This window comes from Ambystoma mexicanum, chromosome 5p (assembly GCF_040938575.1).
Source record: "Ambystoma mexicanum isolate Mex_15411 chromosome 5p, UKY_AmexF1_1, whole genome shotgun sequence".
Classification (NCBI taxonomy): domain Eukaryota; kingdom Metazoa; phylum Chordata; class Amphibia; order Caudata; family Ambystomatidae; genus Ambystoma; species Ambystoma mexicanum.
This window is the reverse complement of record NC_090930.1, coordinates 519854740-519880034: the sequence shown is the minus strand read 5'-3', so window position 1 is coordinate 519880034 and position 25295 is coordinate 519854740. Positions and strand designations below refer to the sequence as shown.

Here is a 25295-nt window from a genome sequence, read left to right as displayed (position 1 = left end):
CTCAATGTGCAGACTTAGGAAATATACCGGTGCCCAGCACGATCATCCAGTACGTGGATGATCTGCTGGTGTGCAGTGACAGCGAACACCAGTACAGGAAAGATTCGATAACACTCTTAAAGGACTTGGCCCGCAAGGTTGACAGGGCCAATTTACAGTACTGCCTGCATGAAGTATTGTACTTGGGGCAATTGATATTTGTGAATGGAAAAAGAATAATACCTGACCGTGCCACATCTGTACATGCCACCCCACGGGTCACCACAGTGAAGGAAATGCAAAAATTCCTAGGGCTTGTGTAACTATTGTCGGGTCTGGATACTCGAGTATGCAGCCTACACCAGGCCCCTTTTTGCAATGATAACAAGATGTATGGACAGAAGACATGCTCATCAATTTCGATGCCCCCAAGGTGGTATTATCTACTGCCCCAGTTCTAGCTACCCCAGACTACACTTAAGAATTTGTCCTACTCTCTCACTCCAATGACCACGACTGCAGTATTAACGCAAAAGAGCACAATGGGCCTCACACCATTGTCCTACTACAGCGGCATGTTGGACTCGGTAATGCAGGGACAATTTGCATGCAAACAGGTACTCGCTGCTGTGGCATTTGCAATTGAAAAGAGCTCCACTATAGTATTGGGGTGCTCTGTCACCTTATATGTGAAGCACATCGTGTTCTCTATCCTGGAAAGATCCAAGTCTGCTCTAACAACACAAAGAGCGTCTGCCTATGAGCAATTCTATCCAGCCCAAATATTCACATTGTAAGATGCAAAACAATAAATCCTGCCACGTTTGTGACTGAAATGTACACGGATGAAGACTTGGCCCAGGCCCAACATGACTGTATATCTTATGAAGGGGAGGAAGACTATGTTCTCAATGCAAAAGATAGCTGACTCTGCGGAGGGGGTTCCGGGGGTGGGGGGTCCTCTTCGTTGATGGGTCAGTGACAATTGACCAGGGCACTGGCTTGAGACACCCTGGAGCGGCTGTGGTGTGCCTAGTGGGCGGTGAATCGGATGTCCGGAGAGCACCCCACAGTGACTAGAACAGCATATTTCCATGTCCCGTGACTGTGAACAATTGCATGCTTGTACAGATTAACTACCTCCTTTTTGGCCAATTTGTGCCAGAACCACCACAGTTCAACTACTAAACATGACATTTTGCACAGGGGGCACGCTTTTGCACCCTTCCAGACTCTGTTTATTTCTCTTTCTTTCTCTTTTTCTTTCTCTCTTTCTTTCTTCCTGTTTCTCTTTCTTCCTCTGTTTGTTTCTTTCTCTGTTTCTCTTTCTCTCTTTCTTTCTCTTTCTGTTTGTTCTTTCTATAATGGACTTGCGTTTCAGAAACAGCAGAAGATGGTACCAGCACTCTCAAAGGATTCCTTGTATATATTGATATTTTATGTCTATTGCGCTCATACACAAGTGTTTCAGAGAGCAAAATATAAAGGTTAGCTATAGTAGCATGTCTAGATTTTCATACTCTTACTTATGTGCTCTTCATTATATTTCAGGGTTGTTTGTTTACAATTTCTCTGTTGCATTAGGCATTTACGTAGCTGTCATTTTATATGGGGCCACATATAAAACGTGGGGGGAAGGTCTACCAAAATACTAGTTCAAATGCAAGTATGTCTTTACTGTGCCTAATACACCAAACCAAGGCCGCAACCCTACATGCCAGCATTAACAGTTCTGTCCATGTTACAAACACACCCACCGGTTCGGGGTTTTTAGAATTTGTCAGGTCCTTGTTATTTCCCAATATTTTTCACGATAACAAGTTTTACCAATGGCACGAGTAGTTATAAAATTATTAATGGATATATACAAAGCCCTGGGTGCATGAAAAGACAAACAAAATGGGCAAAGTACGATGCCTACCATAGACTTGGCTTGGATGCTATAGCAGATGTGCGCCATCCATAATTGTCCAATAGTTGGTACATGGACATGAGCACTGTGGGGAGAGAAAAAGTGAATGGGATTTGTTTGTTCATTGACGCTGCATACATCAGGGGCATCCAAGGTCTTAATGCTGCAGGAAGTACCCATTCTAGAGGCTCCGTGCTTAATACATCTAGCGCTATGTAGGATACAAGGCACATCAACTGCAATGCAACGGCAATCCTAAAAGTATCCAGTGTCTGCCAAGACCTCATTTGGGGGTACAAGGACTAAATATGTGGCGAACAAGTGGCAAGAATTATAGCATGTGAACCATTCTGTACTGACCATATTGCAAAACTAAGGGGGATAGAAGAAATGGAAAAACCAGTGAAAGTTCACAAAGAAGAAATATATGGGGCCAATGAACATGGTAATGAGAGTCCCAGACCTCAAGAAAGGCACAGCTACAGTTATGGACTTATACTGGGTGTGTGGTCAGCAAGCATTCTTGTACCTCCCACCATTATGGAGAGGCTACTGTTCGCTAACTATCTTGCACCTGGCGATGCTTATAATACCCGAAGATCATCTCCAAAGGGGACCAGCACCAATGGCAGTTCCCTCATCAGAAGGGTCTCCCAGAAATCTGTTGTAGGCCCCAGCATTTCACACCCTCCCAGAAAAGGAAATAAGACACGTTGTGGAGGAAGAAAAGAGCAAACTATATCTCACAATTCATCCAAACGTCTCACTGACATTCCTGATGAGTACTGACTATTCAGCAGCACAGAAACATTGTTTGCATTACTCTAGCAGCTGCTAACGCCAAGTGGCTCCAACTTGCTTGGAACTGATACAGCTGGCAAATGACATCGAACAATGGTTCAGTGCCATAAAAGTAGAATTGCGTGCCTTACGATTGATGATGCAGAACCACTACGTTCTTGACCTCCTCTCAATGATGGAAGGAGGGGTGTGCAGAAAAATGCGTGCCTCCTAACGATGCAGAGAACGGCTCCCTCTCACAAATAATGGGAGCTGTACACCCCATGGGAGTGCGCATGAAGAAAGAAGCTGGAGAACAAAGTGAGGACTGGTTCGATAGTATTTTTCATGGGCCCCGTCCTGGATGGGAGCGATAGTGAAGATGTTGGTACCTGTGATTGTGTTGTTCATCTTCTGCAGCCTGTTGAACTTAAGATGCTGTGCCAAAGCGGTGCCCAATAGCGCTATGATGGTCTCAATTGGGGTATCCAATGAACCTTGCGGTACCATAGAACATGGTACCCAGATAGATGACCAAAATAAGACATGCATGGTCTGTGTTGAACAGAGTTTGCACCTCTGTGGCACTATTTCTACACCCCCACCAGACTCTGAGAACTGTACAGAACATTGGGTTGATTTAGCTGGGGGTGGGATATGTATATTTATGACATGCACCCCTCGATCTGGAACAGGTTTGTGCATGTGTGTAGAGCATGGGTTCCTCAGGAGGGATCGCCACCATATTTGGAAGTGGAAGGGTTTCAAGGGGTACAGAGATTGGAAGAGGATCATTGTTGGGGAATAAGCATCGGTGGCGATGCAGGAGAGTTTGTTAATGTAGAATTAATGAAAGGGGGAATGTTGGGGAGGGTCTTACCCCCCCCCGGTGTATCCAAATGGGAAACAAATGGTAGACCGCACTTTGAGAGAGCAGGGGGAAGAGTGTGTGCACACAGGCGACTGCACGATTGTGTAGTGCATGCATTAGTTATATAGGAGAGGCAAGCGTAAATGCCATTTTAGTTATTGGAAGCCATTTTGGACTTAGGCCCAAGCACAGCGAAAGCACCAAACCTGTTAGTATTAGGCCTGCATTATTAGCACAGACGCAACCAACACCACGAGTGAGCTTCAGGTAGCTGGAAGCGTTTCATTGTTGCAGAGTCCGTAGGCCCTCAGGTCCTAGGAAGAATGTGCTCTGCAAGGCCACCAGAAGGGAGACGGCGCACCTCTTGGTAGTTACCATCCCACAATACAGATAGCATGGCCCCTTAGCCCCAATACCCCCCGTGTCAGAGATAGTCATCCTAGCCTTTGATCCCAAGATGCTCACATGCCACAGTGCCACCCAGATCACCGACCATAAAGCTGTAAGGGCCCCGATTGATCAAAAAGATCAGAAAGCAAGGCTATCTTGCCTTCACATTTGGGTCACGGGATTTGTGCTGCGAGAGATGAAATTATAGCTTAAAGCGAGGGTGGGGGACCTTGGGAGGCTGCTGGTGCATCTGGGAATGAGTGAAGTATGCTAGTTGGTATGACCCTCGGCTCGCCCTATGGACTGGGCTGCCTATGTATAGGGGCACGCTAACCAGCCTTGCAGGTTTTTACTGTATGTAATGACAACACTGATGCTAGGGGTCTGTTTAGCTTACTGCAGACCCCCCCCCCAATTTGCCAGAGCGTTCCGTGGCAGCAGAGTTTTTTTGTGGATGCACTTCTATTTTGCAGAAATAAATACTTCCCCTGGCAACCAGTGTCTTGGGCCTATTCCCCTAGCGGGTTGATTTTTCTCGTGTGAGCGTGCAGGGGCTTGCCTTCACTTTCAGGCTTCAATTCCCTCTCTATAGGGACCTGAATTTAGCACCCCACTCTCGCTGGAGAGATCCTGTCTCTCCCAGGCACGTGGTAAGCACTTTGCTGCTTGTGTCGTGGATGGGCAAAATCGATGGGACTATCCCACGCCTTGTGGGCCCACGCCCTGGGTTGTTAAGCAGTTTAATTTAAGTGCATGCACTAGGCCTTGATGAGTGTTAATAGACGCTTGGGCGAGAGAGTAATTTTGTGCAATTATGATCCAATGTAAGATCGCCCTTCTTCTCAAAGCAGCAAAGCTGGGCACTGCAATCTAGCCTTCCTGTCATCTCATGTAGATGGCCAGTGTACATTGCTTTGGTTGTAAAAGTTAAACTAGGCACCCCAAGTCGGTTTGGGAATATTTCAAATTTAAATTATTCTTAGAACAACATTTATCGCTATGCTGTTATAAATGGTACATTTTGCCACCATCGTGCCCATTTATAAGTAATCTGGCTCACTGTTTTAAATGCCTCAAAAACATGAGCCTTTTGCTCTTATTGTAGTGAATGGGACTAGTTAATTGATTGGACAGAAGATAAGAAGTGTGGCTTGGCTAGCTGTGAAACGCTCATCGTGTGTCAAACTTGTGGTGACCACGTTTTGGTGAACAGTGAAGGACTGTCTTTCCTACACCATCAGTCTGCTTGAACGCAACGTATTGGTGGGAGGATGGAACGCCATTATTGTAAATTTAGTAAGGCGCCTGTGGGCATTGGTGTCTCAAGGAGTACAGAAGATCGTTCTGGGTGTGCGCAGAGACGTCTTCTGGATGGCTATGTGCAGCGATTGATCTGATTTTAAGGGGCCCAGCTCTCGCACAGTTAAGGACGAGGACTCTTGCCTCTTGTCATGCCGCTGTTTGCTATCCATGGACCTTTGAACCTAAAGCTACAGAAACATCGTTGCAGACTCTGTATGAGAACTAGAATGCAAAGCGTTTGGTGTGGGCCTTAAGAAGTACAAGAACTGATGTGGTTCAAAAGTGACCATTTCCTTCATGGTTTTGCCTGAAATCCAGTGTTTCAGTTTTTGAGATGGAGTAGCCACTGAAAGTTGTCCACTTTATAATGGTGGGTGAGCATGTCGTATTTTGACCATGTCCCTTAAGGAATTTAAAAACGGATCGCTTTTTGCAGATTTCTATCTGTTAACATGTGTACGAATGTCCGCAAAGAAAAAAAAAAGAAACGTGCCTAAGCTTACATCTCTAATGATATCTGCTTGCCGTTTTGTATAAGATAAGGTATCCGGGAATGACACCTGGAGAGGGTAACCATGGCTCTATTGGATGAAGCTTTGTGGTGTGCAAGATCTTGTCTCTGCTGAGTAAGATGCAAAATCGCAAGTGTTCACGCCGGTGTGATGCTGCAACTCAGAAAGGATCTGAGGAGGGCACATGCAGGTGGGAGGGTGGGTGGCCTGCTTTAAGCATAGCCCTCAAAGCAATGGACTAAGCTGTTGTGGAGAGGGTCTCAGTACCTTCTGCAACTGGCTTTGGTGGACCGGTTGCAGCACAGCCAGAGCCAAAAATGCAGCCCGGCTGTCCAACTTCTCCTGAGAAGGCATCCATAATCATCTACTCCATTCGAGTGGTCCTGCCGTGTTTGTACCAAAGAGATACTTGTGTTTCTGCATGGTGCATGGTACTAAACCTTGCTGGTGAGTATGGGGCGGTTGAAAACCTTTTTTTATGGACTGTAAACAGTTTGCAATAAATAGCAAATTGGTTTCGGCTTGCCTTAGGGTGGCAGCATTGCACCAAATATGAAGTGTGCTTATGGTGTCCTGCATTGTTTTACATAAAACGGTGGAAAGTATTTTGCACCAGGAGCAAGTACATTTCTCATATAATAATGTAAACTAAGGAACTCGCCCTGTAGGTCTAGTGGGATTTCTAAGAATTTGCAAGGCATGCTCATGGAACTGGGGTCTATTGTGTGCTCATTACTCCCCACTGGCATAGCGGGGTGCAAGCTTAGGACTATGGCCTATTGTTCTCATCTCATGTGGAGAACCGTTGGGCATGTGCCACATACATTCCACTGTGCTCCACAATTCCATGTCCCTCAATCCATCAACCACAGCATGTGAGATGGATGGGCAATCGGCACTTCAACCGACTGCTAGTATTTCATGTTCCTGAACAGGTGTTCTGTTGCCAGGTATGAGAGCCACGTGAGTGCAATCGTTGACTACTGCACACCCAAGCGAACCCATCTTTGTTGCAGAATGTTTGGGCAAGTCTTGCCCTTTTCCTGCAGAAACCTCCAGCTCATAACCAAACAATCCAACAAGGAGAGATGCAGCAAAGGCAGAAACAGGTTTTTCCCATAAAGCTGTGCAGAATTTGGCCAGGAAACTGGCTTAGTACCCGTGTCCCAAAATGGAGGCTGCAGAAGACCGAAACATCGGTGCTTTCATACAGTTTTACACTGGGGACTACACTGTACCACACACACAGAAAGTAATAGTTGTAAAGACTGGAGGAGGGGTCTGTATTTCTGCTCTCTATATGGTAGAGGAGAGGCACAGAAGACCCCAGCCTAGATTCTTTATTACGGTAGTAATGGACGAGTAATCCAGGCCTAGCTTCTCAGGAGGTGATGCAGGCTGGTTCTTAAGTACAGTGTAGTCCCCAAGCCCCCACAAAGGAATGTCCACACACTGTATTAGTTAAAACACAGTCTTTATCTAATTAAGGTTCAAGGTTATATACACAATCACAATAACTCACTTTGTGCTCAGTAAATCTACAATGGCAAATATATACATTTCTAAGTGGTACCACAATTCTTATCAGATTTCATTAAAGTGCATCAGCTGTACTCTAGTTAAAATGTCACACAAATCACTTAATAAACGTAACCAACAATAGACATGGGAGGAGAGCAGTTGGTTAGAACAATTGGAAGAATACTGGCCCATAGCACTAGACACAGCTCTGTGTGGAGATCCCATTACCTGGGCAACCTGAAAAATAATGATATACTACAAGCTTAGTCAATATATTGTTCTATAAGTCTCTTATTTCCTTCTACAATGTTTCTACCATCCCAATATACCTGCAATAGCAGGGTAGGTCGACGGATCCTTCTTGAGCGGCTCCCTTTTAAAGCAGTAGCCACGGATCGTAGAGATCCATCGGAGAAAGTGAACTCGGCATCGAGGCGGCAGCTTCGGTCCCAGCAGTGTTCGTCGACGACAGAGTGAAGACGTCCTGCAAGGAAGAGGCGTGCGGGCTACCTCGATGTCGATCGTTGAGGACCGCAAAGAGATTGTGAAGAACTGTGACCCAGCAAGGGCGTCAAGTCGTCCGGCATCTCCATGGTCTTTGGGTCGCGGGAAACCCACTGGTGAATGCTCCTTGGTGCCTCGACGGCCTGGCCTTCTCCGGTGGGATAAGGCGGGCGGCAGTGCAGAGGAGCAGGTCTGTGAATCAAAAGTCTTAGGCAAGGGAGCGTGCGGGTCCGGTCATCGGTGGCACGGCATCAAACGGTCCCTGCTACAGGGCAACACGGCTTCGAAGGGCCTCCAGCGGTTACAGCAAACCTGCGAACCCTGGTGGACGACGGTGGATGGAATGTCCGGTGCTTATCTTCGTTCTCCTCGGCGGTCCCCGTCTCCGGTCGGCAGCCTGTCGAGGGTCTGACTTCCAGGGCGCTTCAGCAAAGGTTAGCGGTGCTCAGTGGTCCCTCGGAGCACGGGAAGAGGGCGCCTAACCAGGTCCTCTCATGGATCAGTCTTGACGGCTTTCGGATTTCAGCGAAGGGAGACAGCAGTCAACCACCTTCTTCAGGCGCGGCTTCAAGATTAAGTGTCTGTTTCAACTTCAGCTTCTGAACGAATTCTAGCAGTGCGAGGCCCCCAGATATACTAGTTGAGCTCTTATTCATTCTGCTGGGTCACACTCGGGCAACCAATCACTCAGCAGGGCATCCAGCAGTCCGTCAGCCAATCGGGCATACAGTGCATTCAGGCCATACTCCTCCCTCTCAGACACTCGCAACAAGGAATGTGAATTGGGACAAGTACCCAGCCATTGAACACTACACACTACAGTCATACCAGTTTGCGCAGGGCTGTCTCAGTCATTATATTGCATACTAGAAACCAGACGTCCACAACAAGAAGTGCATATTGGTCACACACTCCATTCACCCAGGTCCCACCCACAAGGTGTACCCACAACATGCAGTCACTGGGAAGGCTCCAGCCAGACTGGCCTGGACTTCACAACAACACCATATATGGAGCTTCCACCCAACTGCCAGTAAGGGGGAAAGGGCAGAGTCGGGGCTTCCCAGGACTTTGGGAAAACAAGGTAACCGGCAATAGTAAGCAAGAGGCCACAGGGGCCATCTTGTTTCCTATCCGGAATCAACTGATTCCAATGGCAGGGCTTGGTTATCCCATAATGGAGGCTACTCGGAGCGCCTGTCAAATTCAGCATGGAGCTCACACCAGGCCATACCCTGCTCTGTGGGCTACACACAGGTGCCCGAAAACATACACTAGGGGCACAGGGTTGTACCCCCACCCATGGGTGCCATAAGGGTATCCCATTGGTCTGTACACCAAACCAAAAACAGAAAGAGCTTGCACTGCCAGGAGTCCCACATGGACTCCTGGGCAGAAAACAATACAGAACACCAATGAAAAAGGACGACAGGACAAGGACGGGGAGGCCCTGTCCCCTCAATGCATTTCCAGCACCACAGTAGTGATGCATTTAGTGTGTTAAATTAACAATGGCCTTCGTACATTCTGGGGGCATGGCTTTTGGAGAGCATTTCTGCTCTATGCAATACTGCTCAACCCACCCACACGACCGTAACCACCACCTCTCCATAGTTTTTTTTAATTGCAACTAAAGGTACCAAAACTGCAGAATCGGCAGTCACACAATCGCTTTTTCAATGCTTATGCAGGTTTAGCTGCCTGCATGATTTAATGTGGGGCGAGTAGATGGGCCTAGCTAGGCTTCGGTAGGTGGCTTACTTTATCCTAGCACAGTCTTATTGGCACTTACACGCTTGCTAGCAAATCGACTATTAGCCTGCACCACCACCCTTAACTTAGCTGGGGCTTCTACATCACGGCTACAATGATGGCTGTTCCTCTGTACTGCCCGGGGCTCATGTATGTCCAACTGGGTTATCCGTAAAATGCCAGTGGTTTCCATATTTGTCCCTTTGTGCTATGAATCACAATTTCTACATTCTAGTTAATTTTTTATTCTTTTGTTTGCACATTTGATATCCCATATTTATTTGTACATTTGTAACTCTATTCATGACTCCTCCCGTGTCTCATTGTACCCCCTATTTCTGACTATCTCGCTTTATTGGGTTATGTCGGTGTGTTTAGTTTTAAATACGTTGTAACCGTTACAGTCGTGCTTAGAACAAAAACAGATGAGCTCTTTATGCATATACTATCTGGTTTGTTTGTAAACTGGTCTCCCTCAATAATTTTACTCTTCCAAAGTATTAAATGTTTAAGTTCAATGCATCTGACAATTAAAGGTAAACTACATTAATTAGGAATAAGAATTGCCCTTTCACGACGGCATCGAAAGCATCACTAGAAACGGAATGGGAACACGACTGTCTCAATAGTAGTAGCAATGGGTACTATAACCTAATTAGTTGGGCCAACTCTCTCCTATTCAGTAATGACAGACAAACTCTGGGATTGTAGCTTTTATATATCTCTGCCCCTTTAAGGGCGAGACATGAGGCTGGTTGGGGGGGGAGAGGCAGGAGTTGTGAAGGGAAGTTGCAGTTTCACTTATGTTACAGAATAAAGCAGACGTTAATCCAGGCCCTCCGGTGCTGCGTCCTTTATTTCCTATTACCCATCTGGGTAACAACTGGCGACGAGGCTGTTTCAGTGGACCGGAGCTCCTATTGCTGGCAGGTGATCCCACCACAACGTCCTCCTACTATCGGCGGGTGATCCCACCGCGCTGTAACACGTATCCAGAGCAGACACGCATTCCGCATATTTTTTTCCACGTGTTCTCGAGATCCTGAAACACGAAACCCCATGCCCATGCCCACGGACCACGCCATTTTCTAGGCATCCCTACTTCACGATGCTCCACAAGGGGAACGAGGCACGGGTATTCCCTGTGCTGACCGCGCGGAAATCCGCCAGCGGTGTCCTTCTCCTCAGCGGCAGGCCCATGTGGGAGTAACGTGTGCTGAGGCACAGCACGCACTGCAGGTTGGTGGCCTACAAGGCATTTACTTTGTCCCTCTTCCTCATCCAGCCCCCCATGCCGGCTGCCCCAAGCAAGCACACTGTGCAAGCAGGGACATTACACAAACTGTAATCCAAATCTCCACCAAAGAAGGAATGCACAGTTGGAAAAAACCAAAAAGGCAACAGTAAAGAATATATACATGTCATCAAAGAGTGGGAGGGTTATTGAATCCAGGGCATGTTAACCCGCAACAGGCCTGCATACACTGACCAGCACAAATAAGCAGGCCACACAGAAAACAACCTCCCCATGCCCCCTCTCACAGCAAGGGAAGACGCGCGAGAACTGCGCAATGTTTACCACACCAGTGACTCATACCTCTAGTGCCACACCAGCCACCATGTGTAACCCTGGGACACCGCCTACTACGCCTAGGTCCAAGACAGTTTTGTTGCGCATCTCACTCCCGTTCACCATGACCCCTCAGGCAGACAAAGGCCCGAGGTGGGTTGAGTGGATGGAGGACTTTAACCATTTTGTGAAGTGGCAGGAGAGGAACAATCACCCAGCCTACATGATATGTTGATCAACCTGGTTGGCAGTGAGATAAAGACCATCGTCAAAACAATTCCTCCTGCTGATCAACCTGATTCTCCCCTCGCTAATCACCACCCTGAATAGAAAACTTGTAATTTAACCGAACCGAGACTATGCGAGGTACGTATTCAACCAATGCACACAGAGGGTGGAAGAGACTGTCAACAAATTCATCACCTGCCTTCTCGTTAAGGGTCCCACTGTCAATTCCATGCATTCTCTTTGGACAAAGCAATACGATTATGTGTCATAGAAGGATGCCTATCACCAGCCCTTAAGAAAAAACTGCTGAAGAAACCTGTGTCGATCGACAAAGTGAGCAAACTGGCAAGAATTTTTGAGAAGGTTGACGCGCAAGCAGCCTTCATGTCAGGCACCCCCGTCACGAAGCAGGACAGCCCCAACTAATCGCTGCAGTTCAACCAGCAACCAGGTGACAGAGGGACTGCATCATACAAGCTAACCAACCAGCCTGGACCCAGGCCACAAAGGCATTTCTACCACTGTGGAATGGCATTCCCACATTCAGCGACTTGCCCTGGCCTTTCTCAAAGATGCGCCAACTGCGGGAGGGAAGGCCACTTCCAATCTGTCTGCAGGGAAGGGAGACCGTTCCCTACCCTGAGAATCCACCCACAACCACAGAACAGGATGTATGGACGGCCACCTCAAGCCCCAGCTTACCAGAACGGGTTCTACCATCCAGGTCAATGATGATATGTCAGAGTTGTAGAGGAATGCCATCCACCTGACTAACACAGGACTACGGATACTATGATCCGCCTCCCCGAGTGGGTGGATCAGTATGATGAGCCCCCACACACCTATCAAGATTACGAGGCCCAATTGCAGTCCACACCCTATCACAGAAGTGTCAACTATGACCAATCCTACCAGGATGAAAATGTCAACCTCATCCAGGATGACGGGAAGCAAGCCAGGTGCCAAGGATATCAGTCAAGATGGGGAACAGGCAGTTTTGTTTCCTAGTCTACTCTGGCGCCACAGTTAACATCTTGGGGAGCAAGATTTTCTGCAAATCCCTGAGAGGCCGACACTGGAGAAGATGTACTCAAGGGTTTTTCAATGGGGCACAACGGCACACCTTTGCGCCATCGGACACTTCAAGCGCCATCTCACGCACAGGGGTTTGACGGTGGACACCACTATCCGTGTCATCAGGAGCCCGACAAAAGACTGATGCCTCCTCAGCTACCATACAACGTCATGTCTAGGCCTCGTTGACTTTCATTTTCGCTAAGGGGATGTGATCCACTCGACTGCAGGGGGAGGTGACAAGACAAGTATGGTGTGCACTAGCAATGCCGCCTCCACAGGCCCCAACCTCATTACTAAGGAGGAGATGCTGACAAGGTTCCCCCAACTATGCGCAGGACTTGGGAAGCTCAAAGGAGCTCCTGTTAAACTGCACATAATGTATCCATCAGGCCCATCCCCCAGCACCGCAGAAGGGTGGGGTTTCATCTCCAAGAGGCTGTCTCCAGAGAACTGGATCAACTAATCGATGACAACATCATCGAACCAGCAACTGGCCATACCTCATGAGTTTCCCCTCTGGTTATTGTACCCAAGGAAGGTGGAATATGTTTGTGCGTAGACCTGAGCATGGCGAACACCGCTATACAAGGAGAGCGTCACCCTGGGTCGTGCATAGAACACATGTTAGTCCAGCTTAATAAGTCTTTGATGTTCTCGAAACTTGACGTGATTCAAGGCTACCACCAGCTGGAACTGCACCCCGAATCAAGGGGCATGACATTTTCCACCCATGTGGGGCGATTTCTGTACAGACTCCTCAATTTCGGCAAAAATTTTCCAGTAGGCCATAAGACAGGTGATCAGACCCATCAACGGCACGCTGAATAACAGCGATGATATACTTGTTTGGTACATGACATGAGGACCACAACGCAGCCCTACTAGAGACATGCACAGCAATGCAGAATGCCACGCTGACGCTCAACATTGAGAAATGTTGTTTCAGCAGGAAGAAACTGAAGTTTTATTGGTCACATTTTCTCTGCCAACGACATGACCCCCGACAAAGTCCATACCATCAACTTGCGGGAACCACTGCAAGTAGCGGATGTCTGTTCATTCCTGGGAATGGCCGGGTACTGTGCACGCTATATCCCTCACTACGCGTCCATCACTGAGCCGATTCGGAGACTACTGCAAAAAGAATCAGCATTTGTCTGGTCCGCTGCCTGAGAGTAGGCGTTCGACTTCAAGAAAGCCTTGGCAGAGGCACGCTGCCTGGCTTACTTTGACCCCAAATGGTACATGGAAATCATAGTGGACGCTAGCCCTGTAGGTCTCGGGCCATCTTGGGGCAGACGACTGGAGCCGATGCACATCGCAGGCAGATCGTCACTTATGCGAGCAGAGCCCCGTTGGACCCTGAATCTGCAAACGCTCAGGCTGAGAAAGAGTCTGGCGGCTGTCTGGGCCTGCAAACATTTCCATAACTTCATCATTGGAAAGAAGTTCACATTAATCACGGACCAGCAGGCGCTGTTGTCCCTCTTTGGAAATTCACACACAAAGATGCCACCCAGGATGGAGAGATGGGGGCATCAGGCTGCAGGAATATGATTATGACCTCATCCACAGACCGGGGGGTGGGAGGGGACCAAAATCCGGCTGACTACTTATCTTGCCATCCAGCAGGCATGCTGACCACCCGAGCTGGTGACACCTAATATATCAACTAGGTGGCAGCGAAGGCACTCCCCCACCCAGCACTGTCCCTCAAAACGGTTGCAGCTGCATCCGCAGCCGGCCTGTCCATGGCGCTGGCCATCAGTTTGATGACCAACAACAAGTGGGAAGACTATCTGCATGCAGTTCTGAATCATCCGGGAGTGTGCAAAGAGCTGGAGAGGTTGGCAAGAATACACACTGAACTTGCAGCCAAAGACCATGTCGTACTTCGGAGAGGGTGTCGACTAATCATCCCTGCGACGCTCAGAGCAGAGGTAATTAAAACAACGCATGAACGACACAGAGGAGCAGACAACACAAAAAGGCAGCTACAGTGCCATGTATGGTTCCCCTTCATAGACTCGCTGGTCGACAGCTGGATCAAGAACTGCCTGGCATGCCAGTGTACTGCAAGAGCTGAAGCCCCTATCCCACTGCAGCTGACTCATGGGACAGAGTAGCAGTTGACTTTTTTACGGGCTGATAGTCAGGGGGGTGGGGGAGAGATATCTCCTGTTGTTCATTGACGAATACTCTAGCTTCCCCATTGTCTAGAAAGTGACAACCACTGCGTACTCCCAAGTAGCAGCAACGTTCGACGAAGTGCTCAGTGAGTGGGGCATCCCAAGGTCCATCAAATCGGACAATGGACCCCCATTCAACAGCCACGAGTTTGCAACCTTTGCAAAACATAAGGGGTTTACACACCAGAAGATAACCCCCTAGGTGGCCACAGGCAAACTGAATGGCCGAACGCTTCATGGCTTCCATTAAGAAAACCATTAAAAGAGGCTGCATAGAAGGCACCAAGTGCTATGCAGACTCTTACGAGATTATCGCAACACGCCACATGAAGCCACCAATAAAGCCACCGGCAGAGTTAATGATATGATACAAAGTACACACCTGCATTATGAGACATACCAATGCCCCGGAAGAAGGGGGTGTCGTAATCATAAGGGACACTGAGAGGAAAGAACGGGCTAAGGCAGACTCGGACATGAGACGAAGAGCTTTGCATAGAGACTTCCATGTGGGAGATGAAGTCCTGGGTCAGCAAGCCATGACAAGGAAGACCGACTCCAGATATGCACAGAGGCCTTTAAATATAGTTGCCATCAAAGGAACAATGGTGACCGCTCAGAATGGAGACCATGAAATCACAACAGTTTGCAGTTCAAACATCTCATCAAGAGAGGGTTGTGAACCACTCCCTCCGGAGCCTGACCCAGAACCTAGGGGCAGGGGGATGATCTATGGATCTCTCCAGAGGAGGCCTGTCATTGTGTGCCAGAGAGACCCGAGGCATCAGGACCGGAAGGGCTGCGCGAGAAAATCGCCCAACTCCATCGCCTCATTAGGAAATGTGCTTGCCTGGTTGAAGAATGCTAGGGCCGGACGAATATGAACATTTGTCAGGGGGTGATGTTATACGTCTCTGCCCCTTTAAGGGCGAGACACCAGGCTGGTGGGAGGAGAGAAAGAACGTGGGAGGAAAGGTGGGAGTTGTGAGGAGAAGTTATAAAGAAGACATTAATTCATGCCCTCTGGTGCCCTGTCCTTTATTTCCTATTACTCATCCGGGTAACAGTAGCCAGGTTGAAAGCTCTTCTTTCCTGGTTATATTTTGGTTTCTTTGACACATTGCTGTTTAGTGTCAGAAAATGCACACATGTCTGGTATTATGTGGTTTTCAAAGAACTACGCAATACGTTGTATCCAATATCTCCATTTTGTATTATACCTGGCCAATTCATAGTTTGTTGTTCAGTCATTGTGGGTAAGGGAATATTAAATGATGCTCCAGCTGGTTTTTAGGGTGCCCTTTACTTTCATTTAGAGAGAAAATGCGAGTGCCATTTGGCATATAACCTTTACCAGGGCCATCCCAGCATACCTTTACTATGACAGTCATTATGCGACCAATCTGTACCTTTTCGCGCATACATTGGAATTCGAGGTTTGAGGCCAAAAAGTCCAATTGTTCTTCAATCGCCCGCCCACCCGAGGATTTTCCATTATCTTGCTTAATTTCTGGCATGTTCTGTAATAGCGTTTTTCATCTCGTAGAACGTGCATTTCCCGGACATCTCGGTGAATGACCCAGTCAGACACAGCTTGCACCTATTTCCGTGGTCTGTTTATACTCCGGGTTCCATAGATCTTGAGTGGGCCCCCTTGGCACTGAACTAGAAAACTCCCTCTTCAACATTGTACCGACAGCTGGTGCATTTCCGTGCTCGTCTCCACGGCACAGCTGGGTTGGGACTGCTGCATCTTGTTCAGTGCCTCGGGCCATGTCGGAAGGGTGATGTCATCTCGTATGGATCTTGACTTGTTGTTCGTGTAATCTTGCACTTCTTTAAGTGTCGTCCCACTCTTCTTTCTTGCATCTTTGATGTTGAAAGACGTGTTAACATTTTCTATTTGGTATTTTTCCGATCCTCCTATTTTTAATTCTCTTACAAATGTCTATTTCTGTAAGATGAGATCCAGTTACCAAACCTCTAAACTTGTTCCCATCTTTCCCTGTTAATAGATTTTTTCTGGCCATGTAAATGGGACACGCAGAGGTCACCCAGTGAAGACCATTTTAAACTCCCCCTTCCTGGTTTCTTTGGCTGCGTCTCCCACTCGACAACATGCCCTTCTTTTGGGCAAGTGCAATTGCTCCACCGATTGAGCAATTGGGGAAAAATGGCGTCACTTGAAAATGTAGGAAAGGCAAAACTAAATGCATCATTTCAAACGTGTTAAAAACAGACCCCTTTTCTATGCCAGTTCCATTGTGGACGTTATGGTACCCAAGCACTTTGCGGGTGTTATGCTTGCTCTTGATACAGTCTGTTGGTTTAGAAACACGAAACATCACTTTATGTACCACTATACATATCTGGCTTCTTTTGAAGGGCATCCAGTGTCTCAAGACTTGTCATGCAAGAAATGTCTCTCCATATGTAACTGCATATGTTCTTTCTGTGGTAAAATTATAAACGGATCCTCTTTTGCCTAACTTCCCTGGGCAGGTAAACTCTCTTTGCACCACTGCTGTATCTACTTTATACTGTAATGTCTCATCAAAGTGCACCTGACCTCTGATTCCCTTTTTCAACTATGTTGGTTCTCTGCCAATCGTCTTTGTTCCATTGCCCATCCATTGTAGGATTCTGCTGCACTTCCTGGAAAAGAAACCCATTTCACTCAATATTCAGTTATTAGTTTTCTGAGTTGGCCTCATTGCAAATTATTTAAATTTTATTGCTGCTTCTGTGGCCTTTATCTCGGGCGTCTGATTTACTTTTTAAGGAGTAGATCTGACATTTTCCAATTTATTTATTTTTGAGTGTGGTGGTGCCTTAGCAAGGGTTCCGTTTTCCATTTTTTTTTTTTTTTTTTTTGGGCAACCTATTCTGGAAGGGTAGTAAATGCAGAAGGGACCTGTCCAAAAGTTATTTTCTTTGCTCTAGGTAGGAACCAAATGTAGTCCATGCCACACTCCAAGGAGTGCGATCGATTTACCAGTCCCACCCTGTAAACTTACCGGACTCGAGCTTTAAAGAAACCTTCTCCCAGAAACCGAAATGAGCAGGAATACTTTCACTATGATAAACCTTGCTATAAACAGTCCTAGAGTTGTCACTCTCTGATGTGATATGTTGGCGTGCTGCGTAGCAGAGTGTCGCATCCAGGCAGTTAGGCACATCTCAAAGAGCCCCATCCATCGTTTATCTAAGCAGTTCTTTCTCTTGTACTTTTTCACAAAGACTCATTGGCCTTGTTGAAAAGTGTCAGGGTGTAGTTCAAATCTTGGGCAAGGCGTCATATACTTTCCGATCAATACAAACTGTTTTCACTAAGCGCTTGGAGTATTTGAGTACTGCATTATCTGCTGTCTGCAGTGTGCCCCCATTCAAAGGCTCTGGTTGAATTTTCATTAAATACATTTGTCTACCAGTGAGGTTTTAATTGGGACTTAGTCTCGTTGCTCTACTGGCAGAATCACTCCTATTCATTAGAGCTAAGGGTAGTGGGTCTGGCCATTTCACACCAGTTTCCACACATATTTAGGCTATTTTCCCTTTTGGGATCATATTTTGGCATTCCACGGACACTGCTGATTCTGAGTGATATGGACAGCAGAGTTTGTTGTATTTAGTTTTTTACACAGCTCTTGAGTTTGCCTGTAATGTAGGTCCTTCTGTCACTTTTGCTACTCAATGCTAATTCTTTAAGAACCAACCGCATGCAGTTCTGGGTATGATTCCACGCATTTACAAAATGCGACTTTTATGACCAACACAAACTCCAGGTGCACCACTTTCTGCATCTGAATAAAGTTGTGCTGGATGTGTCCAATAGGGGTTAATGGGGCGTGGTGTGCTCGCTGTACTTTCGTTAACGCTTTTCATAGTGTACTCCGATTGCATCCAGCATCTCTGAATCAACTAATCTGGGGCATACCACTCTCCTCCTTCTCTTTACTATTCCCCCTTTTGACACATGATTCCATGAAGCGTTTGTGAGGAGCACGTTTTTAATACATTTGGAACAGCTAATTCTCCTTGTGGAGAATGCCACACCTTATCATTGAGAACATCTTGCCTTTCCCATGCATTTTAATCTGCATCAGGAGCTTGTTCCTGCAACACAGATAATGGGTCTGTTTCATATGATGGTTTTGTTTTCTGACGGTGTCTCAAGGCAAAGGGCAACCCTCTTCGCTGTCTAATCGGCAAGTTCATTCCCTTTGCTGGCGTCATCTCGTCTGGGCTAATGTTCAGTGCGTTTCACGTCTGTCAATTCCTTTGGGGGGATTTTATAGATTCTAAGGGGGAATTTAAATGATGCACTTTTTTAATGTGGGTACCTGCTAGAGTGAAACGACCCAGCTCTTGCCACAAGCTACCATAGTCTTGTACTATTCAAAAGGCATAGAATAAATCCATATACATTTTGATTTGCTTGCCCACCGTTACGTCGCATACAAATGCGAGTGCTTCTAATTTGCTGTTTCGAATATTTTATCCCTTCCAATTTTAGGCTTTCCATTATTGTATGTACCGCAGAGACCGTTTTTAATTTCTCTCACAGCTCACAGCCACAAATGATTCTTAATTCGTGTTTTGCAGTGGTGCAGTGGGGTTTCCTGTATATCTGTTTTGGGTCTGGTGGTTGCACTTGTTATAATCCAATTATGTTCTTCTCAATCTGTGGGATCAGGGTAATAAGTATGTAGTATTCAACAATGAGCAATGCATGAGTGTAATGTTAGCAGAGTTCATCAAATTCATTCATATTTAGTTAATCGTGCAGTTAACCTGTGTGAGACCGCAAGGATGAGGGGTGCTCCTAGAACTTTGTTTTTGGGAACTTTGGATAGCCAGCCTGCTGAAACTATCCTAGGGCAGACTAATGATAATGAAGTGTTATTTATATAGGCCTTAATCCAAAGCGCTTTACAGAGCACATATTTAAATACAGCATCACCCAACCGAAATCGGTACTCATTTATCGACCTCGGAAGGCTGAAAGGCTGAGGTGGACTTGCCGGGATTCGAACCTGCAAGCCTGCAGATCACGCTCGGATCACAGCAGTGAGCGCTCAACCCACTGAGCTATCGTACCGCATGGTAGCCAAGCCAGCTACTGGGTCTAGTCCTGTGCTGTAATGCGCTATCTAGTGGTGCTTGTCACCATGCTTTTAGGTTAATACTGCCTGCACTTAGTTTTCCTTTTCATGGCAATAGAAAATAGGTTAATGATTTCTTCTAATTTGGTAGCCCGAGGGCTAGGAAGGTCGTTACGGCTTGTTTCTTCTAGTGCCTTTTCTGCCACCTTAGTCTATTGGAAGGGTTTGGCATACTGGCTCAGTATAAAAAAACAAAATAATATTCAAACAGGTAATTTCTTGTAATGGTTTTACAATGCTTGCATAGCCCATAGCCACTGCAGATTACCCTGTGGGGGCGTGGGAAGGTTATCCTTTTATCTATGGTTGTTGGTTTGGGTAACTTTATTGTGGCTTATACTCCTGACAGTGTTATGTTGTGCTTCCCTCCTTATGCATCATGATCCGAATAATTTACTTTTTCCTTGCAAAATTGTTACTTTCGATCAGATACCTTGTCTCTTTTGGGCCAGAGATGATAACAATGCTAATGTGTCTTGCTTACATGTTTTGTACTTGGGGGATGTCATTAATAAGTCATCAACATACTGCACTAGTTTAGAAACCCACCACCCCCAAGAACTTAATCTTGGCTGTATCCTTTTTCAATGCCTGTCTGAAGAGTGCTGGATCTTCTGTGTACCACAGTAGGAGGTGGGTCCAAGTTAACTGTCGCCCTTTATGAGAAAATTGCCAGTAAATATCAGCTATCTGGATGTACAGGGACTGATCTACAAATCCTGAACAAAAAATCACTGTACATAAACAATGCGATTGTGGATGATGTACACAACAATGAAGTTGCTGGGTTTGGACCAACCGGGAATGATGGAAACACCACTGCGTTTATTGCTCGTATGTCCTGAACCAATATACACCTCCCGTCCTGTTTTGTAATGGGCAAAACTGGGGTTTTACAATGACTGATTTTTGCCACTAATAACCTTTGTTTCAACATTGAGTCACAGTGCATATCCCTTGCTGCACTTAAGGTTTCATAGGATATTGTGGTTTTGGGGTACAGTTTTAATTATAAATTGTAGACCAGCACAAACTAAAGTATATCCAAGTAAAGCCATGCTGAGAGTGCAACCTTTGTGGTCATTGAGTTGTTAATTTAAATCTTCACCACCCCTAACTCATTCAGACTGTTTTATATATGCGCTCCATTCAGTACAATAAATCATAACCTTTAATTTACTCAAGTGTCTTCCTAATGTTAACTGGGAGACTCCATAACAAAGCATGTTTTTCCGAAATGGGGCCAACAGAAACTGTAAGTGGTTCAATCGGTGTTGAAGACTGGCTTATTAGACCAGCCACCTGCACAGCTTCAGAAGATATGGCGGCTTTACAACCCTGCACTCTTATTGCAGAAAGATTTGCCCCTGTATCTGTTTAACACTGAGCCATTAATCCTGCAATTGACAAAAACGACCACCTTGGTCAAAAGATTTTAATATGAAGTTTGCTGCCCTTTGGCAATACTAGCTCTTATTTTGTGGCAGTTTCTAAACTGCTCCCATTGTCACATTTGAAAAATGAGGTGTGACAGTGGTTACTGGTGTACAGGAATACAGTGGTGAGCTGTGGCTAAACCACCTACTCAGTCCCACCGTACGAGATGAAGGCGGCGACAAGTATACCTTCTTCGCCTCTTATGGTAACGTGGGCCAAGAGCAGGTTATATCTTTTTTTTTTAAAAAACATATTTTTTTTTAAATGCTTGATATTTTGTTTAATGGTTAAAAAAATTCAACCTTAACAAAACAATTCTTTGAAAAAGAATGATAAATAAAATCAATTAAAATTCAGATAACAGAAAGGTAAAAATACAACCGTCTTTAGATACATCTTAGAATATGATAATTTCTTAATCAAGTGCCCCAAAAAAGAAGGAAAACTCCATATACTATGTAAAAGTTAATACATTTGTGAGTAAAAATACAACTCATGACATGATTAGTGTGACAAGTTGTGTTGTGAATTCATATTCTCCAAGTTACTTTTACTCATTTAGGCTCAAACCTTTAAAGAATGTCGCTACTGAGACCACCATGGATACTTGGGTGCCCTAAACTGATTTTCGCCAGAATGATTCTTGGTCTGCACATGTAAATGCTTCAGAGTTTCCATTTTACACTCGGTTTGACAGAATCTGCATTCAGCCTCTGTCCCTTTTCTGTCTAGTCCGGACCTCCTTAGAAGGAAGTAGGTTCCAACGGACCCGCAGGTAGTCATCCCGGATCCGAACACCATGAAATTTTGCCATGTAGGGTACCAGAGTCTCCCTGCTACTATGTTCATATTGCAAGTCAGAGAAACTGGTATATGCATACAAGCATACAAGCTTTCCATATTTGCGCACCAGTCTTGATCAAAAGTTTTTTTTTTCTTTTTCTTAACCCGTTCTGGATTGCTAATCAAGTCATACTTCCCTAATTCCAGTTTGTGCTATAAGGTTTCACAGCAACCAGTCAATTCCATCAACCTGGGTACTTCACCTCAGCAAGAGTTTGATACAGTGTGTTATTATGGGGGTGGGGGACGGAGGAATTTGGAATACAAATAACTTCATGGTGGACTATGACCCGGAGGGTTTGATGCAGTGCATACGCCCAGAAGGCTGACTCTGGTCCCAGTGGCTGCGTTAGGTCTGTCATGGCAGCACCCATACTGCCAGCGCTCCTGGCTGCACATTGCCATTGCATCCTATGGTGGACCGGGAGACTGTTCCGTGGGCACAACCCAAGCACCAAAAGGAGCACCACCAGCAAGGTAAGTGCTTCGAAGGGGCTGATGTGACTCTGCGCCCTCCCCATAGTCCAGCGGGTGCTCCAGATTTCCATGGGCGAAACTGATAGAAACATTGAATGATTGGAACCAGCCTCGAATGTAGTTGCCTGCCACAGTCCAACCATAGGGGGCATAACCTTTCCAAACCAGCAGGAAGTACAAGCAGCCTTTCCAACGACTGGCATCACAGATCTCGCTCACCTCGTACACCTCCTTTCCCTCGTAACCTCCTTTCCTGATATCTGCAGTGGCTTAAGATACTACGTGTTGTACTGATCAGGCAGATAACTTTTCAGCAAAGAGTCATGAAAGACTGGCGGCATTCTCCATTAGGCTGGTGGTTTGGCATGTGCTGCCAATGGGGACAGACATTTGGTGATCCGAATGGGTCCCAAAATCCATGGCCAATTTGGAAAGATTGTGAGCTGGAACGTTCTTCATGGAAAGCCAGACTGTGTCGCCCATTCTGATACAAAAGTGCACATGTTCAATGTTTATCGGCTTAGTGTTTTTGGGTTTCCTTTGTGGCCACCAACATGATTATCGTGATGCAATGTGTTTCTTGCGCCTGGTGGATTATATCCTCTGCAGATGGAATGACACTAGGTGAAATTGCAGGCAGAGGTACAATTATTGGTTTGAAACCCATAGGTGGAGTTGAAGGAACTATATTTTGCGACAGATTAAATAGTGTTGTAAGAGACTTCAGCAAAATGTAAATGAACACTCCAATTGGATTGCAGAGTGTTGGAGAAACAACAAAGTATTGCTCAATGGTTTGGCTGGTTTGTTCGGTATAATCGTTTGCCTGCAGATGGTATCCGGAATTGAGTTCCTTCCGATCTGTGAATAAGGCCTTCTAAAACTTTGAGACCAACTGGGTTCCTTGATTTGTGGTGATCTTCTCGCGTAACCTGTGTAGGACTGTGGGCAACCCGAATGGTTTATTTCGTCAGGCTTTGCTTTGGGGATATTGGATGTGAAAACATACAACTTTACCTCGTTATACAACATGGGCCAGCAAAACGGTCTCTTCATCAGATCCAAGGTCCCAAAGGTTGATGCCCATTGATCTATATTTTGTATTTTTATTTTTTTTAGAAACTGTTCAAGACTTATTCACCCAAAATGTTCTCCACCTTGCCATCTGGAGAAAAGAGTAGATAAGGGACACTGGAATAAAGGCACATGTCTTTCCCTCCCTGTTCCACCAGTGGTAGAAGGGAACATGAAGGGCTGGGTAGGCAACAGGTTGATGTTGGCAGTGTCCTTATTACACACAGAAAGGGAATCGGAAAGGGCATCTGCCTTGCATTACTGTGATCCTGATCCTGGAATGTATGTTATGTAGAACTCAAATTGGGAAAGGAAAGCCCTCCTGGGTTAGTGAGAATTAAGAGGAGTTAAGGATCCAAGACATTGCAAATTATGGTGGCCAGTTCAACCCTTAAGTGTTGTCACCATTCAGTGAATGCCAACTTGTCTACTTGTTCTTTTGTAGTATAACCGATCCATTAGCTTAATCGGAAGCAGCCACTTCTGTGAATGGCTTGGTGTCATCAAGCTGTTAATACATGGGAGCCCTGGTAAACCGCATCTTCAGGTGTTGGAAATCTGCTTTTGCCTTATATCAAATTTGTGAGGTCACTTGAAAGCCCTGATGAACTTACTACCTGCATTAATTGCCAAAGCCCAGGAAACGCTGGATGGCCTTCCCCTCCTGAGGGGTCAGGATGACTTGGATCTTATGTGGGTCTATGAAGGATGCCTTGGGTGCTGATGAACTGACCCAGGGATTTAGGCATTACTCCATCTTGCATTGACCCACATAGTCTTGACAATACTTTTATACGTGAAGAACATTGATATCAAGGGATGGAGAGAACCATGATGTCGTCCAAATAGACCCAGACAGAGTGTCCGAGCATATCCAAAAATATGGCATGTGTAAACTGCTGGCATATGACCGAGCATTGCTCAGTCCGAACGGCATCACCCGGTACTCGTAGTGACCAAATGGGGTTTTTCATTGATTCTCTTACCCCCCCACCGCCCTTCCTTAACGCATAGCAGATGGTAAAAGTCAGGTAGATCAACTTTGGTGAACACAAGAGCTGGGCGGAGTGCCTCCAAAATAGACTGGATGAGTGGTGGCTATTTATTTATTTAAGTTTCATGGTTTATTTCTTTACAATCACAAATCCATCATGAAAAACCCAAAAATTAAGATTACACATCAATATAATTTTCTACTTTTCACTTCACACAGTAAGAAAGACTAAAGCCAAAGACCTAATCGTGTGTCTTCCTTTAAAAAAAAAAAACAATCTGAAAGTGTAATTCTTATTGAAGGACCCACTGAGTGCTTCCAGTATGTTAATCTATAGACGGTCAATTCTCTGCCAGATCAAAAACCTCATTTAAATGTTATTAAGCTGAAGAGTATCGAGGAAAGTTTCCCTAAGCATCAATGAAACCCACAGTTCTTCTGCGTCACAAGATCGTTTACTTTCAACCAACTTCCCAATATTCATAGTTACTAGATCAGTCAAACAGTGTAATGTGTTTTAAAGTTTCAACCTTCCCCTTCCTCTAAGGTGCAAAATTGGCATTTTAGATCAACAACCTCTTGTTTATATACCATTAGAAATTGTTTTGCTGGATATATATCTTCAGGCAGAATCTCATAAAGTGATGTCTAAACCAGGGGCTAGGAAATCTGGTTAAATATTTTGGGAGACAGTTGTACGCTTTGTTTTCTGTTCTCA

General features: G+C 45.8%; 1 protein-coding gene across 1 annotated transcript in view; it reads left to right on the top strand.

Moving 5' to 3' along the window:
• RPS6KA6 (ribosomal protein S6 kinase A6) overlaps window positions 1-25295 on the top strand; it is a 905586-nt gene that overhangs the window by 20551 nt on the left and 859740 nt on the right. The gene's annotated exons all lie outside the window — the stretch shown is intronic.